The sequence below is a fragment of the Eptesicus fuscus genome, chromosome 10 (genome assembly GCF_027574615.1).
Source record: "Eptesicus fuscus isolate TK198812 chromosome 10, DD_ASM_mEF_20220401, whole genome shotgun sequence".
Lineage (NCBI taxonomy): Eukaryota > Metazoa > Chordata > Mammalia > Chiroptera > Vespertilionidae > Eptesicus > Eptesicus fuscus.
In genome coordinates, this window is record NC_072482.1 from 68,628,019 (window position 1) to 68,646,145 (window position 18,127).

Genomic DNA, 18,127 nt, shown 5'->3' on the forward strand with positions numbered 1-18,127 from the left:
ACCGGTAGCAAATACGTACTATCTGTTATTTTCCTTGTAGAGACAGGCCCACTAAGTTCATTTTCAAGAAAATGTCTGCTTAATGCCAATTCTGAATAATAGTAGTTTGTGGTTCTTTCCAGTAAAAATTGTGTTCCTTGAGAAAAAAAAAATAGCCAGTTCAGTTTGCAACTCAAATTGTGCTTTCCTTTGAGAAAACCATTATACTTTGGTGGCAGCAGAAACGCTTTATGCGTGTTACCGGTTTTGTCCTATGAAAACTTCAAAAGATGTGTTCTCTAGCTAAGATTCATAAAATCAATACTTATGACTGCTTCATCAAGAACATGCTTAAATTGATTTTTTGGTTTTCTTTGTTTTATTGAGAAGTTTATGACAGTGGAGAATGCAATGACATTTAATAGTTTGGTGCCACTGCCTTGATTCATGCTAAGTGCTAGTAGTTTTACTCACGGCTGCTTTTGTGCCCTCTGTACAAATGTTAATGCCGTGGAAAGGGCACATAAAATCTTATAATGCAAAAAGATGAAACCAGACCACCAATGTATACCATACACAAGAATAAACTCAAAATGGATAGAAGACTTCAATGTAAGTCATGAAACCATAAAAATCCTAGAAGAAAATATAGGCAGCAAAATCTCAGACATCTCACATAGTAGAATTGTTGCCGATACATCTTTTAAGGCAAGAAAAAACAAAGGAAAAAAATAAACAAATGACACTACATCAGAATAAAAAAGCTGCACAGCAAGAGAAACCACCATCAAAATGAAAAGGGAACCCACTGTATGGGAGAACATTATTTGCCAATGATACATCTGACAAGGGGTTAATATCTTCCTTTTTTAAAATATGTTTTTATTGATTTCAGAGAAGCAAGGAGAGGGAGAGAGAGAGATAGAAACATCAATGATGAGAGAGAATCATTGACTGGCTGCCTCCTGCATGCCCCCGACTGGGGACTAAGCCCACAACCCAGGCATGTGCCCTGAGCAGAATCGAACCATGTCCCCTGGTTCGTAGGTTGACGCTCAACAACTGAGCCACTCTGGCTGGGCTGGGAGGTATTATCTTTGTTTTACAGATGATTTAGGTTCAGAAAAGTAATTTGCTCAACGTCACACAACTACTGTGTGACTAGGCCTGAATTTGAACCAAATCTTTCTAGTTCCAAAGTACAAAGTCTTAAATATACTGTTGTTCTAACAGGTCTAGTATGTAAAAATCCCTTTAGAATAATTTAAAATCAGTGATTGCCTCAGATAAAAAACAGAAATATTAAAAGTGTAGGGACAATGCTCTTGGCAGTCCCAGATCTGTCTATTGCTTCAACAGTGTTGGGACAAACAGACCCTGGGACGCCCCTTCTTCCAGCCTCTGACCACCCTCCACTGCCTTTTCCAGTCACACCTTCAGAACCACCTCAGCCTCTGAGACCAGCCAACACTGTTTTTTTTTTTTTTTTTTTCTGCCTTAATTCCTTATTGCCAAACAACCACGAGCTCCCAAATTCATCAGAATTATTCCACCAAGGTGGAGGCTGCCGTCAACCTGCCTGGCCAGCCTGCATCTGCAGGCCTCCCACACCTACCTCTCTCTGGGCTTCTATTTTCACCAAGGCAATGCGGCTCTGGAGGGCGTGGGTCACTTCTTCCACAAGTTGACAAAGCGCAACTCTTAAGTGCGAGGGCGCTGAGCATCTCTTAAGATGCAAAACCAGCGCGGTGGCCACGTTCTCTTCCAGGACGTGCTGAAGCCCCCCCCTCCCCCCCCCCCCCAAGAGGAGTGGGTGAAGGTCAGGACGCCATGGAAGCCAGCCTGGCCTTGGAGAGGGACCTGAACCAGGCCCTTGTGGAGCTGCAGGCCCTGAGTTCTACTCGCTCAGACCCTCATCTCTGTGGCTTCCTGAAGAACCACTTCCGGGGTGAGGAGGTGAACCTCATCAAGAAGACGGAAGACACCTGGCTCACCTCCGCAGGCTGCCGGCCCCCAGGCTGGGCTGGGCGAGTATCTCTTCGAAAGGCTCACCCTCAAGCAGGACGAGGAGCCTTTGGAGCCCAGAGGCCTTTGAGGGGCCTGTCTGCATCCCCCTTGTGCCTGGCTTTTACCTGAGCCTCTTCCTGAAACTACTACCCATTCTTTTAACCACCCTGGAGCTCTCTCCCCTGCATGGGACCAAATGGAAAAAGTAAAGCTTTTTGCAGCAAAAAAAAAAAAAAGTTTATAAGTTATACTGAAGGAATATCCGACCAATATGGAGGTTCTTATATAACTAAGTAAAAAGGTAACTTGAAATATTTTGAGTAAAGATGATTTTAATGGGAAAAGTAATAATTTGTGTGGTGGGAAAATCCATTCAAGGGTCTGAAAGTAAACAAAGTGTAGTCCTGCAGGGGCTGACCAGCAGCCCCTGAGCGATGGATGAACAGATTACTCCAACACAGTTTCACTGTGAAAGAGAAGGCTAAGGGACAGCCCAGCTATAACAACCAGGCAGCCTCGATTGCCTGCCTCGTTAGGCTTTTATTGGAATTTTTATCTTTAGATGCAATCAGTAGGGGGTGTAATCTTGGGAGGACCCATGTGTTTACATTGTCCTCTAGGCAAGAGCATCCAGGGATTAAGCATAAAGATCCTAACAATCACCTGGGGTCTGCACAAGCACAGACTTGTTTGGAAAGGTCAAGGAATAATTAGGGGCGCCACCTTGAACACTCCCCTAAGTCTCCCCTAAGTCAGAATTCCAATAAACAGGGCAGGCAGCCTTCCACACAATTCCCTTTTATCAAAATGTCCTCCTTACAAACTTTTCAACCAAGTCTCATGCTTCCCAACATAGTCCAAATAAATTTAATTGATCCAGTTATTCTTTTTTGTTCGGATCTAAAGTTATATTTGTGTCAAACACAGGAGGGCAGCAGACGATGCTCTGATAGAAATTACTTTTGGAAAGAACTCTGAACTAATAGATTCCTGCTAACTTGGAAGAAAGTCAACTCTATATTTATGTACAGTGATGTTGTAATTACAAATCCACTTTGTGAGCTATAAAGTGATGAGCTTGGGATAAGATGTGGACCCTACCCTAAAAGGATGCCAGTTAGGAAAATAAACACAGCAGCACATAAATAACTCTAATCTGTAGTAGTGAGTGGTAAGTGCAAAGAAAAAAGGCTAGAGAGTTTACATGAAAAGATTATTGCAAACTGCCAGTGAGGGTATGGATAAGGACATTGTTGAGAAAGAGTCTTTTGAGCAGAACCATGAGTGATAAGTAGGATTTATAAGTGTTAAGATAAGGGTAGGCCAGTATGAGCCTCTGGGGATATTTCCAGCTGCTCTAGCAAAGGCAGGAGTATTCAAACCACTCATTCCTATTTAAAACCTTCCCAATACTTTCATTTTTTTAAAAAAATATATTTTTATTGTTTTTTTGGGTTTTTTTTTGAGAGAGAAACATGGATGTGAGAGCATAACATCAATCGAGGGATCAAACCCACAATCTGGTCATGTGCCCTGACCAGGAATTGAACAGGCGATCTTTTGGTGCACTGCATGACACCCAAACAACTGAGCCACCTGGCCAGGGCCTTTGCAATACTTTCAACGACTTATGGTTTGGAGGGTCCTCCACTCTTTCGCTCCTGCTTTCTTCATGAAGCTGGAAAAGCAAGTTAAGGTCTAAATCCTAAGATTGTTAACTCAATCTTTACAACTCTGGAATAGTTATTATCTCATTCTACCAATAAGCAAACAGACATATGAAAAATTAAGTTTTTGTTGTTGTTTTAATATAACTCAGCTAGGAACTAGTAACACAGGGCCTTACACTCAGATCTGATTCCAGCATCCAGGCTCTTCGTAGAGTAGGTCAGGGTTTCCTAGCCTGTTTCATGGGATTCTAATTGCATGAAAAGTTCTAGGTGGGGTTTTTGGGGAGTTGGGGGTAGGGAGGTAATGGCGGGAGCGGGCAGTGATTGGGGGGATAAGAGTAAAGGAATATCTTGATTTTAAAAGTTTCAGAAATGTCCCACACCTTGGAAATTCATGCTTTAGGTTAGTTTTTAAAAGTTCCACAATAAGAAATTTTGCTTAATTCATTTCCTAAACTTATTTGATCTTGGAATTTCTTTTCTCAAGAAATACTTACCAAGATAATTTTGAGAACTTTTTGGGGGGAGGGTGGGAAATACTGCGGCTGGCAATGAAAGAAATTGGAATAGAGAAATGATGTATTGAACCCTGGGCTTAGAGAAAAATGAATTTGACGGCAGTGTGTAGGTGGAACCCGTAACCACAGATACTTTTCCTTCCTCCTGAGATCCTAATGCTCTCAGTTGGAAATGAATACCTTTGTGAGCAGAGAGTTCTTTGTTCTCTGTTCTGATTCTTTTCATCTCTCCAAGACTAACAACTTAAAGATATTAGAAGGAGAAGAGACAATCATATTGTGCAAATTAGTTGGGAAGCTATGTGAGGCTCATTCTTTTTCAGGGCAGGGGCATAAAAAAAATGTTATTGAGGGATTTGGACATTTTCATTCACTAATTGTATTAGTGTCTGGAGTGATTAGTAGTGAATTATCTGGCAAATCAACGGTTGGCGTACTTCCAAGAGATAACAATTTGTTCTTAATGTACCTGACTTCTTATCTCATATCCCAAATTCTTCCCAGACTCCCCATGTCCTTCATTTTCATTACCTGCAATACACACATCACACATACCTGTCCACTGGGAAAGGGTGAGTGGTGCTGGTAGGAACCCAAGAAATGGAAGAATCCCTCTCAACTCGCACACTACACAGAGGGTCTGTCTGCTACAAGTGACCCTTTGAAGCTCTGTTCTTTGATCTGTGTTAGCTCAGAATCCTCCCACATCTCCACTTTCCTCATTTCCTATCTGCTGTTCTCAGTGGTTAATCTTGTCTCTCAACTTTTCCTCTTATGGCTCTAGCCTGCAGCTTTAAAGAATTATAGCCTTAATACCTCCATGTCTCCTCACAAAGGCAGTGACCTTCAAATCAGAAATGCCTCATACCACTAAAAATGGGGGAAATAAAGTAATTTGGGGGGGTGTGGTACATAGCATCAAACAGTTTAGGGGTTCACCTTCTCGCCTCTCTCCTTTGTTCAAGCTCTCAACTAGCAGACTAATGGGCCCACCAGCATCTCTTTCAGAATTCTGCCCTTTACAAGGAGGGTATCACAGTCCTACCTCCATGAATTTTGCTATCAGGATCAAATACATGTGCTTTATAGGAAAAAAAAAAGTCTTTCTACTTAAAAAAAAAATTACAAAAAGGTACAAATAATATATAACATGGGATATTCCACTTCAAATTAAAATAGTATAAGACTTAAAAGAATTTTTCTAAAAATTAGTTTAAAAGAAAGCAAAATGTATATTTTCCCATGAAATTTAGGTCTTGAACACATTATTACTAGGTTAACTTGAACTTTAGATGATAAAGCAAGGACAATGATTTGAGCTGATGTTGCCCATCATGTAGCTTAGCATTCATCACACTATAGATGTTTTAAAATATTTGTTATTCAGCAACCCCAGTAGGATCTATCATCAGACCATGAAAAGCACTGAAGAGATACAAAAATGATATTAAAAAGTTAAGGTCCCAATTAACAAAGAAAACAGAATTATCAATGGAGCTCCAGATTCCATAATGGTGGGCACTCAATAAGTGCATTGTTGAATGATAAATAGGTGAATGAATGAACAAATGAGCAAAAAATACACAAGAAGCAATGGGGGTTGGGGATGGGCATGGTAAATGCTGGACATAAATTGATTATGGATCTTCCTATTCCTAGGTCCAAAATAGAACTCTGATGTTTTGTGAAGTGTTAAAAACCTCACTGAAGTGATTTTAATCCTATCGAATGTGATATTCATGAAAGTTTTTTTTTTAACCTCAAAGAAGTGAACACTTGTTCCTATCCCTTGGCATATTAATAAGCAACATGAAAAATATAAAATACCTAAATATCTTGACAAGTTCACATAAAATAAAAGTTTCAAGCTAGGTAATTCTCAAAATATATTTTTGATTGTGTAAGCAATTTCACAATATTCATTTTTATATGGTCACAGGGAGTTCTTAGTTTCTTGAGTAGGGGTATTTTGCTAAAAACAAGATTATCTCCCATATGCAGAAGAAAATAATTACCAATATGGAAAATGAAATACATCTCAGTAAGGATCTAATTTGGAGATGATAAATATAATGTAGTAGCACAGGACAAAATGTGCACCTTGTTTTCCATTAATTTAAATAGCCTATAATTATTGAAGTATGAACTGTGAAAAACAATATATTTACACTCATGGTTGTAAGCTGGCTGGATCATGAAGATGAATTTTTCTCTAGCTCTTCAGTAATCTCTCTGGCTTTTATCCTATCTCCCTCCCATTTGTCTCCTTTTGATTCTTGCTGTACTGTGATAAGAAATTTAAACGATAATTAGTGTAGTGAAGCCAATACATCTTTAAGCTTTTCTCTGAGCCCTACAAAAACCTTAGAATGCACATATCAAGGCGTGTCATGGTAATTAAATTTCACATAATCTGAAGTTTGTGTCATAGAGACACACATTTTTAAAGTAGTAAAGACATATTTGTGTGAAGGATTCCATATTTTGACAGCACGCACTTATTTTTGTAAAATAAGTGTTATTAATGGAATTAAATGCTAAATAATATTTATATATATTTTATGGGTGGGTACAGTAGAAGATTGTAGGGATTATTCATTTATAATGAGCACTTAGTATGTTATATGTACTTATTATATTTGAGCTGGTTATTCATGCTTCTGTATCAAATCTCTGAAAAAATTTAAAGGTGATGAATTTAACAAAAGTATTTTTTAAATGAGACCATAGCTGTGCGTTTATTCACTATTTTAGCCAGTAACTTTGCTCACTACAAATTCTATAACAAGCTGCAACCCTACCCAGGCCATGATTCTTGAAAATGTTTGTAATGGGGAGCAGGTGAAACTGGATGCTGTTGTCTGAGAGCCATCTGAAGGGCATGCCTTTCCAATAGCATCATATGCGATATGAAAGGTCAGCATTGTACCCTAATAGTCACTCTGTATAGTCAGTTTGCAGATAATGGTTGTTGTTTCTGAACTTCTGAAAGGATTGTTTTCATTATTAGAAGAGATATAGATAGATATAGATATAGATATAGATATAGATATAGATATAGATATAGATATAGATATAGATATCTAGATAGATAAAAATAGAAACAGATATACAGTTGTCCCTTCAGCAACATGGGGGTTAGAGGCACTGAACCCCACACAGTCAAAAATCCGAGTAACCTTTGATTCCTCCATAACTTAACTACTAATAGACTACTGTTGACCAGAAGCCTTATTGACAACATAGTCAATTAACACATATTTTGTATATGAATATTATATACTTTATTCTTACAATAAAGTAAGCTGGTAAAAAATGTTATTAAGAAAACAATATGGGAAAATATATTTACAGTATTTATTAAAAAATAAATGAACCCACTGAGTTCAAACCTGTGTTGTTCAAGAGTTAACTATAGATACAAAAAGGATATAGGTATCACCATGCAGAAAGTGTCTTTGATATTAAGAGCCTGTAAAATTATCTCAAACTTGTTCTTTGAACTATTAGGGTTGCCTCATGCCTTCATGAAAGTTATATTTGTAGATATTCAACTTATCCTTATTCTATAAATAAGGACTTTGCCCATACTACATATGAGTAAAGATATTTAAGGTCCTTTTCCATTCTAATGTATCATTTCTAATTTATATAAAAGCCTATTTTTGCCTGAGACACAGATCCTAGGCAATTACCAAGCTAAAAACTGGCTCTCACTCTGTGTACATGTCCATTTTTAAGTTGCAAATAATAATATAATACCAGTACATGTATAGATTTCTACTGAAGCTCTGTGTTTCCACTTAGCCTCTGATTTTTAAAATTCCAATTAACATTAATATCTAGCTCATTTCTTTCAAGTATACATAGGATAATACTGACTTTTATGAACTTTCAGTAGTACAATTTCTTCTGACCAGCTCTAAATTGCTGAAATCTTTCAGTGTTAGGCTATTGGTGGGAATGCCAAAATACAATCTTATTGCCCAGCATGTTAATAATCAACACCAGTTGGCTTGTCTCTGCCATGTTAAGCATTGAAGTCAATATGGCATTCATTTGTACACCAAGAGCTGAACCCAGAATGACACATTTTTCTTTGTTCTTCAGCCTAACCTGTGGGATATTTTCTGTCTCACATTTCCACGGACCCTTGAATATCAGTAGTGCACGGCACATAAACCTTAAAAGGATTTATTCAAACCACTCTCTGATTTCTATGTGGGCATCTCTAGTAACAGCTTCCTTGAAACAGCACTGCTGTTTCAGGAGATAATGTTAAATTTATGCTCTAAATTGGTGTCACGGCTTAATTTTTTTTGTAATAAGAGCTTATGGTTTTCAAAAGTGTAGAGTTTACCACAAATATGTGGTTAATAAACGCCCAAACTGTATCTGTGATAAGGTATTCTTACAGAAATTCCTCCTGATGAAGCTACTTGCATGGAATCTGTATTTATCCTGTTCAATGTGGACAAGAGGGTCCAGATAGAATGCCAGACCGGCCTGGGCGAGGCTGGCTGAGAACTTTCCCTTCCTACTTAGGAGAAACTTGAAAGGGTAGACTATTTTACTCATTTTTTAGTACATGTAGACATGCCACAAATATTTGTTGAATGTGTCTTTATGCCCAAGGCGGGTTGTCTTCCCTATCCCAAGTCTGGATTATTTCAATTGCAAAGAAAGAGAGACATTGAGATCCACCCTGTCTGGTTCATGTCACTGACCAGTCCTAGTGCTTCATGCTTCAGTCTTGGTGCTTCATGATCCAGGCCTCAAATATGTGAACTCGACTTTGTTTTTCTCTTTCTTCATTTCTTATATCTGATTCCTCAGTGTTGCCTCCCTTCCCCGAAGGCTTCCAATAGCTCCATGGGCTTTATACCTCCAGGTTCAAATTCCAGAATGAGCCCATTATTCTGGCCAGGGATAATAATAAATGGAATAAGCTAGCGGGGCATGTGTTCTACCTCTGGGTTACAATGGAGCCAATGCCTCCAGAGGTGCCTAACCCCACAGTAGGCAAGGGGGTGGACCCAGTGAGAGAAGTAGTGCACAGTTAACAGGAGAAGATTGGACAAGAAATGATGAGAAATTACAAGTGATCACAAGGATATGGAGAAAAGGAACCCTTGGTGTACTGTTGGTGGGAATGTAAATTGGTGCAGCCACTATGGAGTTTCCTCAAAAAATTAAGAATAAATTGTTATTGTGTAAGCCACCCAGTCTGTGGTACTGTTATAGCAACCCCAGGCAACACACACAAATAATTTTAACATAAGTTTTCTTGATTGTGTAGCAGAGTGGCAGATACATAAAAGGGCTTTTGCAATAAAACAAAACAAAGCCCAACCAAAGCGATTGCAATTGTAATATGTCTTTTTATTTTAGAAAGGCTTTAAAACAACAACACAGAAGTCTTTGAAGATCTAAAGTGAAGTATTCAGCATGAAAGATAAAAAGGCAGGTGTAACAAGCAACTTTTCATGTAAGTCTGTTCCCTCAGAACTCATCTGCAGCATGCAAACTCCACTCGGTGTTCTTGGAAGGCATGGGGGAGCTAGGCGATGTGGCCTGACCCACACGAGGTCTGCATTCCTCCAAAGGCACATGTAGCCACTTCCGTCCTGACCTGCTGCAATCCCTGTAACTAACTTTGACTAGTTCTGTCAGAAGAGATAGGACGATGTAGCAGGCAGTTAGATAGGCATGAGCAGGGCAGGAACGATGGGCCAGGTGCAGAGGGTCACCAGGGCAGACAGCCCCGAGTGCCTAGCAACCGGCAACAAAACTACGAGCCCGAGCACAACCACTCCCTTAGGCATTTCCCCTGGAGATGACATCTAGATCTCAGCTGTGTTTCAGCTCCAGGCCCAGGGCAATGCCATGCCTGACATCAGGACCAGCTGCAATGACTGATTACCCGCATCGCCTGGTGCTGACCAACCAGTGGAGAGCATGACTCTGAGGAGACACACGGGGAACGCTAACAAGTATTCTATTGAGATCCTCCCCTGAGGCCTCTGGGTGGAGGACCCAGCACTGCTCTCTCCATGGCGTACACCCTGGCCTTTCCCCACCTGCTCCTTTCCCCAGGGCACAGGCCTGCTCTCCCCACACCCCCCAAGCATGCCTGAACTTCTCCTCCCTCTTCTCTCTCTCTCTCTCTCATCCCTCCCTCCCCGCTAAGCTCCAAGGGCTCTGCTTTTGCTGTAACTTGTTTCCTGAGCCCATTTCTTTTACAGCTCACTTCTACCTCTGTGACTTTCCAAATAAACTTTCTCTTATAATTTGAGTCTTGGCTCTGAATTCTCCTCTCTACTTTGCCAGAACTCAAGGACTGAGGTTGCTGGACCGAGGTTAACACCCAGTGCCATTTTTCAGCCACTACCAAAGGGAAATTGCTAGAGTCTTAAATCTCTCAATGGCCAGGGCTTTTCACTGCTCTTCAACAGTATTCTCAGATCCATCGCACACTGCTTTATTTGGATGGGGATTCCCTGAAGCCCCTCTGAAACAGGGTAAGTCCCAGGAGCCATGAGGGCAGTGGACACCATTCTGTACAGACTGAGAACTAATTAGTGACTTCTACCTCACTCCCAGATTAGAGCACGTTAATGTAGGCTTTGCACAGCATGGAGGCTAAGGAGCTAAGGCTCAGGATCAGGCACCTAAGGATCAGGGGGTTAAGCTGCCTAGATTTAAATCCTGTGTCTGCCACTTACTGGCTATAAGAAAAGCCTTGGAAAAGCAACCTAATTGGTTTCTGCCTCTGTTTCCTCACTCATTAAATAGGAATAATTCTAGAACCTATTTATAGGGTTGTGGCAAAGTTTAAATGGCTTATTACACACACATAAAGAGTGAAAATGAATAGCCGGCACGTTGTAGGTGCCCAATAAATGTAAGTAATTATAATTGTCATATCCTTTATGAAACTTCCATAACATTGATGAATTATCAAATCTAGAGACTCAATATATATATGTATTATATATATGACAAAATATACAGGCAAATATCAGAGATTTTGTGGGTTTAGTTCCAGACCACCACATTAAAGTGAATATTGCAATAGACTGAGTCTCACAAATCTTTTGGTTTCCAAATGCATATAAAAGTATGTGTGCACTATATTACAACATATTTAAGAATTTTAAAAATATTTTTAATGATATCAGAGAGAGGAAGGGAGAGGGAGAGAGAGCTAGAAACATCAATGGTGAGAGAGAATCATTGATCTCCTGCACACACCCCCCACCAGGGATCGAACCTGAAATCCAGGCATGTGCCCTGACAGGGAATCGAACCAGTGACCTTTTGGTGTGTGGGATGACACTCAACCAACTGAGCCACACCGGCCAGGGCCTGTAGTCTATTTAGTGTGCAATAGCATTATGTTTTAAAAACAACGTACATACCTTAATTTTAAAATATTGCTAAAAATTGCTAGCCATCATCTGAGCCTTCAGTGGTCATAATCTTTTTGCTGGTAAAAAAAATGTGATATCCATGAAACACAATACAGTGAAGAGCAATAAAACAAGGTATGCCTGTATAACAATAATATCTATACATACTTGGCAAGACACTGCACCTCACTGAGCTGCGGTTATTAATCTATAAACAAGATTCCCCACATATCCTACTAAGAATAGCATATCTGCACACACATAAGCTAACCCCCCCTCTCCGTTATTTAAAAATAATTGCTTCAATATATCTACAAACTTCAACACCCAGCCCTCATAATCAAGAAAGATAATTAATGTATGGTTGTATTTTGTTTCTTTTAAAATGGGTAAATTTTTTTTTGCTTTGAATTTTTTTTCTTTCTTTTTTTTGTGTTGGTGAAATTCACACAACAAATAATTAACCATTTTAAAGTGTACAGTTAAGTGACATTTAATGGGTTTGAATTTTTGTAATTTTTATTTTATTTTATTAATATTTTTCAGGCATGCAATGCTATAATTCACCATCTGTATACTCTACAGGGAGCTCACCACCAAAATTCTAGTTTTCATCTGTCACCATACAATTGACCCTCCTTTACCTCTCTGCCCTCCCCTCCCCCTATTTTCACTCTGGTAACCACCAATTTATTGTCTGCATCTGTGAATTTGTGTTCATGTGTTGTTTCTTTTTATATCCCACATATGAGTGAAATCATATGATATTTGTCTTTCCCCATCTGACGTATTTCACTTAGCATAATACCTTCAAGATCCATCCATGTAGTTGAAATGGCAAGATTTTATGGCTGAGTAGTAGTTCATTATAATATATAGCACATCTTCTTTATCCATTCATTCGTTCATTGATGGACAGGGTTGGTAGAAAGAAAAAAGTGAACAATTAAAGCAGCAGATTAATTCACTAACAGGTGACACCACGTGGACTAAAGTAACTACCCCAGGCTTTAATACATTTGAATGATCAATCAGTGGAGCCTTGTTGCCCCATATGTCAGACTGGGGACCCCTGCTGAGACACCAAACAGCATCAAGGTATGGAAACAACCATTGCCCCAACTCTCACCACGCATCAGCTCATTCAGTGCTGCAGAGAACACTAGCCCCCATTATGCCTGGGAAAGACATTATCTAGTGGAATTCGCCCTGGGATATCCCACTAGGATGGGTGAGTTACTTTGCACCCCTCGGTGAGGGGGAGCTACTCAGTCTTCACTGGGATCCCATTATCCTGCTGCAAAACAGACCTGTTGAAACAAATTGTGCCTGGAATGGAACATGCACCACAGAAAGTGGGGAAAGGTGAGGGTCCTGGTCTGGCATATCCACCCCCAGTCCATTTCCCCAGGCCCGACCGTGCTGCCTCCTCCAGCAAACAAGTATGTTATGTACAGCCAGGTCAGGTTCCTGAAGCTGCCAATCTCCCTCTCCTCAAGGCCAAGGCCAGGTGGGCACATTCTGTTTTCCGCTGGTACAATCATTTGCGAGCATTTTGTCCCCTCCTTTGGCCGAGAGAACATTAGGCACAGATAGAAGCCCTTCCTGAGTTCACTCAATGAGCCTTAAATGACAGCCAGCAAAGCCTGTCCTTGCTGAACACTGAAATGTCTCTAATGAGAAAAGCTGTCCTTCAAAATAGGATGACCTTGGCCATTATTACTGCCTTGCAAGGAGGGCCCGGTGCCATTATCCAAACAGACTGTGGTGTACTCATCCCTAATGGGTCTGCTAATGTATCTTCTTCTTCTTTTTTTTTTTTTAAATTACATGAGGGCACAAGTGAACACCTGGAGTGGTCTGACCCCCGCTCCCCCTGCTCAGGGGACTTGATAAATCAGTGGTGGAGAAAAATTGTTTTCAGAATCATTATCTTAATCTGTTTTTTTCTTGCAGGTGCCTACATTGTCGTGGTGGTATATGCCTCCAATGCAGCCAGATAGCTGCCAAACAAAATACTTCCATGCTAGTGAAATCCTTGCTGACCACTCAGGGCCCACTGGGGAGAGGGGAGCCTGTAAGATTGTAAGAGCCAGTTACAAGGGGTGTAGTGTTAGAGGAGGTTATTCAGACATGAATATTGGCTGACCCTCAAGCTGGATCCAAACAATAGGAAGCTCCTCACTCTTCCCCATCCTTGGAATATATACCCTGTCTACATAGGGAAAGCTATTTTCAAGGACATAACCTTGAGAGAGTAAGGTATTGTTGAGACCATGTAGACTGTGCACACGACTGAACCCAGTTGAGGACGCTGTATAAACTATTAAGATGCTAGTGGGCAGGTGCGAAGATCTACTCATCTTGCAGTCACCCAAGACAAGCCTTGTAAGGGCGTTCCCTTGCTTATTAAAACTGCCACCTACCACTCTGCAGTGGCCTGCCTCTTTCTTCCATCTCTCCTTGCCCTCTGTGTACAGGGGCCAGTTTACAAACCAACACAACCACAGTAGGAGATGTCAACAGAATGTTTTAAATTACTGCTGGGTTAAGCAGACAAAAATAGTAAGGATATAGGAGGTTTGAAAAACATTATTGACAAGCTTGATCTACCAGACATACATAAAATGAGATAAAACAGAGCAAACTCATTCTCCAGTCCCAGCTCTGCTTAGTTCCACACCTAGTTAAGATAACCCTTATATCCAAATTCCAGCAGTCCTCGACTTGCAAATATATCACCTTAGTTGTGAACGGTCCGCACAGTTGTGCACTCTACATTAATGCCCACCTACCCCACCTACCTTTCATACACCAAATTCCATTCTGCACCATCATTGCTAAGAGATAACATCAGCTATTGAGTGATGGGCAGTGCTATTCAGCTGATTACTAAAAGGTCTGTACTGTGAGTTATGCTGGGGGCTTGTGGCCCCAAAGTGCATCACCCCATTCTGAATAATGGTATTCTAACTAAACGATTTCCCGAAATCTTGAATCTTCATCTGTGGTAGCTTGAGCCCTCCTACTTTTGCAAAAAGGCATGCTAAAGTCTCCAATTCCCAGCCAAGGCATATGCCTAGGTTGGGGGCTCGATCCTGGTGAGGGGTGTGCAGGGAGGGCAGCCAATCGATGTTCTCTCATCTATGTTTCTCTCTCTCCCTTCCTCTCGCTCTAAAAAAAAAAAATCATGAAAATATGTTTTAAAAAATGTTGGTTAAAAAGACTAAATATTTATTGAATATAAAAATTGAATGAATAAAGTCCATTCTGTATTTTTGTTTATTGTGAGATGATTCTGATTTAGTTCAGCCAACATATTTACTCATTTAACAGATATTTTTTGTTTTGTTTGTTTTAACCTCTTGGCCCACTTCACCCATTTCCTTAAACTTGCTTTAAACTTTAAGCTCAAGAGCCTCACATCTTCTACAGGTCATTTGAGAAAGCACTTAGAGCTCCTTTTGCCCATTACTTTGTATTGTCCAGCCTGCAATCATTAGATCAAACGGTCTAACTTGCTCTACTTAGAAGTGTGTGAGAGCATGAGCTAAAGAGCATGACGCTGGAGTCAGCTTGCCTGGACAAACATTAAAATATTAGCTATGATTTCCTTTATTAGAGCCACCATTACATTCCCCGCCCCCTTGTATTATCTGAAAAAGCACCTATTCCCTGGAAATTGCATGTATGCCCCCCTCTCTCACTTCCTTTATTGAATTTGTTTTTGAAATTCTTTGAAAGTTCACTTCCTGCATGAATGCTTCTCAGCCTGAGGGAGAGGTAGTGAACTTGCTTTCTTTATCTAAACGTGCAACCTCCCATCCCCCACCCCATCCAAAGCCACATAGACTGGGGCACAAGTTGCTGAGATGCAGGTTTCACTTTCTGTCTTAACAAAATATTGCTGATTTCACACTAATATAATAAAAATAAAACTATGGCTTCAATTTCACTAGTAAGTTAGAAGATTTAATGTAGTTTTGAATTTCTTTTTCATATTGTTTACAGATATAAAAATTTTCATTCTGAGAATCAGGCAAGAGAAAATATCTTCCTTCTCATCCTCTCTTCCCCGCCCTGTCTTGCCTATGGTCCTTTTATTATTCTACTAGAAGCCCGGTGCATGAAATTTGTACACTCAGAGGGTCCCTGAGCCCGGCCTGCACCCTCTCGCAGTCCAGGGCCCTTGAGGGATGTCCAACTGACAGCTTAGGCCCATTCCCCATGGGGAGTGGTAAGCTGGCAATCGGACATCCTTAGCCCTGCTGTGGAGGTGAGAGAGGCTTCCGCCACTGACGCTGCACTTGCCAGCTGTAAGCCTGGCTTCTGATTGAGTGGTGGTCCCCTTGTGGGGGCACACTGACCACCAAGGGGCAGCTCCTGCATTGAGCGTCTGCCCCCTGGTGGTCAGTGCGCAACATAGTGACCAGTCGTTCCACTGTTTGGTCAATTTGCATATTAGCCTTTTATTATATAGGATATTAGAGGCCCGGTGCACAAAATTTGGGCATGGGGGGGGGGGGCTGTTCCCCTCAGCCCAGCCTGCACCCTCTCCAATCCGGGACCCCTTGGGGATGTCCAGCTGCGGCCTTTTGGCCGGGAATTGGGCCTAAACTGGCAGTTGGACATCCCTCTCACAATCCTGGACCACTGGCTCCTAATCACTCACCTGCCTGCCTACCTGGTCACCCCTAACTGCCCCTCTACCTCCCCCGCCGGCCTGGTCGCCTCTTACTGCTGCCCCCCCCCCCCGCCCCTGCTGACCTGGTCACCCCATGCAGCCTGCTGTTCAGTCATTTGGTTGTCCCTTACTAACCCCCTTGCTGTCCTGTTCGGAGGCAGCCATCTTGTGAGGGCATGAGGGTCAATTTGCATATTACCTCTTTATTATATTGGATATAGTCTTTCATCAGTTAATGGAGGGTAACAGCTATAGTGGACATGTGGAAATTCAATGAGAAAAGCATCTAAAGTAACTTCAACAAGGAGCATTCCTTTCATTATGTTTGTCTTAGTTTATCAGCCCTTTGGGGATAAATTATAAACCCATTCAACTGAATTGCAGTAAGCATTAATAATCTATAGAAAAAGTAAACACATAGGGCTGGCAGTGCAAGCAAATGTGTAACCTGAACACATATAAAGGAAAGACGTTCATTGATTTTGCAACCTGGTAATTCACATGCAGGGGGTGTAGTTTCAAGGCCAATCCACTTGCTATTGTACTGAGCTGGGGAAATTTTGCAGTGAAAAGTCAGAAATACAGGTATTTCTGATGCACTTTAATCTCTCATGGGGGAATTTTTTTCCTTTTCTTGCGTAAACAACCAGTCGTTATATATTTACATATTAATATCTGTAAGGTGGAATTGTGAAAACACACACACACACACACACACACACAATAATGGGTACTTGCAATGTATCAGAATTGGGTTCTGTGTGACCTTCAACAAGTGATATAACTTCTCCACTTCTTCAGTGTTTTCTTGTTGTTGGGAGTATTACAGATGTCCCACACTACCCCAGGCTTTCACTGCACTATTTTGTGTCCACAGGCTATGCATATGAGAGAACATATTTGCAAATGATACATCTGATAAGGGGTTAATTTCCAAAATATATAAAGAACTCACAGAACTCAACAAAAGGAAGACAGACAATCCAATTAAAAAATGGGCAGAGGACCTGAATAGACTTTTCTCCAAAGAGGACATACAGATGGCCTTCGGTTGGTCTTGGAGCTGTAAAATTGGCATAACGTTTGTGCATGAAGTAAGCTCAAGAAGTATTTAAAGCACCTGGCACATAATTGACAACCAGTGTTATTTCCTCTCCCCACCCCGCTCCCACCTTTCCTGTTCCAAGGACATCGCCCCCATGGACAACACCTGTTGAGTTTGCCCGTTTCTAGGAGGTTCACGTGGGTCACGGGTTCACCTCGTTTAATTCTCGTGCAACCTTACGAAGAGCTCGCAGAGGCGCGTGGCCCATAAAGCTCAAGTCTCAGCTTCAGGCCTCATTTCTTGTACAGTTCCTTCCGAAGCCCCGAATCTAACCTTGTATTTTCCTTTAAGAGGGCCACCCCTCCCCATTTAAGTTTCAGGCCCCACAAACTCTGGGTTCGCCCTGGACGGGCAGTCTCCTTTTACTCGCTCTACAGAGATGGGTAAGTAAGTTGCTTAAAGTTACACACTCTTGTGCGTGGAGCAAGACTGGAACCCAAGTAGTCAGCCGCTCCCAAGCCCCTAGAGTAGAAGTGATGACAACGGTGGCGTGGGGAGACAGAGTCGCCGACGCCCGGGCGCGGAGTCAGCGCAGGGGTCCCTTGGAGCGGCCACCGCGGGCCGACTGGGGTGGGCGGGATGGCCCCACGAGGCTCCCCGCCCCTCCCTTCCCTCCCCCTTCCCCCTTTTCCGCGCTGCCCGCCGGGCGGCCTCCAGAACTGGCCCGCTTCCCCCCCAGCTGCCTGGCCATGGGGTCCGGCGCGCGCTCGGGACCGGGCTGTCGCGGTTACCGGGGCGCGCGGGGCGGACGG